Source organism: Osmia lignaria, unplaced genomic scaffold (assembly GCF_051020975.1).
Source record: "Osmia lignaria lignaria isolate PbOS001 unplaced genomic scaffold, iyOsmLign1 scaffold0006, whole genome shotgun sequence".
Classification (NCBI taxonomy): domain Eukaryota; kingdom Metazoa; phylum Arthropoda; class Insecta; order Hymenoptera; family Megachilidae; genus Osmia; species Osmia lignaria.
The window spans coordinates 232,501-235,000 of record NW_027478163.1 but is presented as its reverse complement, the minus strand read 5'-3'; the positions used below and the strand labels follow the sequence as shown (position 1 = coordinate 235,000).

The window sequence follows — 2,500 nt, the reverse complement described above, 5'->3', positions numbered from 1 at the left end:
TTTCCTCCGCTTAATAATATGCTTAAATTCAGCGGGTAATCTCGCCTACTCTGAGGTCGTCAATTTCTTTGGTTTCATCGAAAGGTGAATAATGATGCTCGATGCAAAAAAAAAAAAATAAACGAAAAGAAGCAAAAAAGCAAACACGTAGAGAAACTGTGCGTGAATCAACCTTTCGCATATTCAATTTTTCCTCCTCTCTCGTTTCAAAATGTTTGTATTTATCGTTCGATGAAACGAGCACAAGAGGGAAAAAAAAGTTGAGACACGACGTTCCCATAATTTTCGTGTTATTTCCTTTTTGCTTCAAACATTTTGCGGACTGCAGCTTCGTCGTATTGCTTTTATCAATTTTTAACAATTTCAAAGCGAAGACAACTCGCAAGACGATCCATTTCGTCTCGGTTCAATTTTAACGTCCGTCCGTATTATTTTTTGTTCCACAAGAGATTTCGAATAGGTTTCTTTATTTATCATCCCTTCTTTTCGAGCGCCACGGAAGCAAGAGGAAAAGCAAGAGCGAGAGAACATTTCGCGTATACTTCATTTAACAATTTTAACCAACACGCGATGTACTCCACACACCTCTTAGATTTAACAACTGCTTTTCTCTTCTTCTCCCCTTAGCGCAAGGGTAAACCCCATTTGTCTCTTCTTTGGAACGCAACAAAACTTTCGAGGACTGGACGACCGAGCGATGGTCGCGCGGTCTTCGCTTATCTTTAACAAACGAAGTAGTCCGTATGTATTCTAAATGTTGAAGCCTCCTAGAGCTTTAAGCCATGCGAGACATTGAAATGCTGTTTTAACGGGAGCATGCATAATTGCTGCAAACATACTTTTATCACAAGTTCTAGCCACGCCACGGAGGCTTCGAAGTTCCTTCACCATTCGCTTTCCTCTCTTTTGTTACACAGTTTCAGACTACGATCAGGGGTACCGAAACGCTGTATTGATTGTAAACAACCATTTTTATCTTGGAGCGGAGCGTTCCTTTACTCGTTAGATTTGTCTTGTCGCGTGTGTATTCGCTTTTTCGACGCTTTTTAACCATTTAACTTGTTTAGCGAAGCTAAACGCACAGACAGACAAAAAAAAAGGAACAGCATCGCGCGTCAAACAGCGACGACCCATCTGAAGCGATCTTTCATTTATACACCGTTTGTAAACAGAGAGATGTATAAAGCGCGGGGAATCATTCGAAACCCTGGGGCTATTCGAGCTTGCATTTCAGCAAATTATCATCTCAAACATTTCACTCGTTTGCTTTTTCTAAATTTATAGGAGAGCTTCTTTCGTTTATTTTTGACACACCTTTCGTAAATATCGTTTCTGGCAACGTCGGGAGCGTGGATTTCTACAAGTGAACAATCGCGCCGATCCGATAACTTCCAGCAGGATGGAGAATCTTTATAGATTATCTTCCGAGAACTCGGTGCTTTCACGGGCGGTCGTTTATAAATTTTAACGAACGACTCGCGCGCCGTGACGCACTTGCGCTAGTTCGAAGAGATATTTCGAAATTTGTTTCTCTCCTTTAACGGCCTGCATTTAGTGTATCGGTTGCGATTTTCGTCACATCGTTTCCACGACAAACGCCGACGAACTGCCCAACTATCGCTCGTACGTTGCGACTCTTTCTTTGTTTATCGTTCATTCATTCAATTTCGTTCGATAATCCCGCTCCGAAACGTTCTACTTTCGTTGAACGACGGCGAGATGTTTAGAAAGAAATGAATTACTCTTTTTTCGAGAAGCAAACGCAAGCAGTCTTTTGTTAAGAAAACGACCCTCAGCCAGGCGTGGTCCAGGAATTGTATCCGTGGACCGCAATGTGCGTTCGAAATGTCGATGTTCATGTGTCCTGCAGTTCACACGTTGACGCGCAATTAGCTGCGTTCTTCATCGACCCACGAGCCAAGTGATCCACCGTTCAGGGTAATCGTAAAATTTTGTATTTCAAACTCTTTAGATCTTTAGAGTGTTATTTTCATTATTAACACGCATCACATTCGATACCCACATCAGTCTCCCACCCGGCGCGTGCGGGAGAGCGAATTCGGGCGTCGCCAACGTATTTGTTTGTTTGTTTGTTCGATCGTTGACGACACGATCGCGTCCAAGGACGGAAACCGTCGGAGAAACGCCCAGTGGCACGCTCCTCTCGACGGTCGGGCGTAAAGTACATTTAAAAACCTTGAAAAGTACGAACGCACACAAGGAATGCGAGCGCGCGTCCTGTCGCTGAATCGTGGGTTGCGAGATTCGAACAGACACACGGCCGGCGACGATCGGTCTAACTAATGGACACATAGTTTTTCAAAGACTCGCTATCGTCGCTTCTCAGCCGGTCCGTAAACAACACACATCGATCAGGCGGACGCACGAATCTTACCACGGTGCGTGTTTCGTAGATTCCAGGTTACCCGCAAGTACCTCTCTCTCCCTCTCGAAAGAGGAATCTCGATCCGTCCTTTTTGGACAATGGAGAAATCTTTTT

At 44.0% G+C, this 2,500-nt stretch overlaps 1 non-coding gene and 1 pseudogene across 1 annotated transcript; both read right to left on the bottom strand.

Annotated features, from left to right (window-relative positions):
* LOC143306318 (large subunit ribosomal RNA) overlaps positions 1 to 59 on the bottom strand; it is a 5,234-nt pseudogene extending 5,175 nt beyond the window's left edge.
* A 1,727-nt stretch (positions 60 to 1,786) lies between these two features.
* Positions 1,787 to 1,941, bottom strand: LOC143306335 (5.8S ribosomal RNA). The gene has a single exon (XR_013063752.1). It is a non-coding gene; the product is annotated as a 5.8S ribosomal RNA (ribosomal RNA).
* Positions 1,942 to 2,500: the final 559 nt, after the last annotated feature.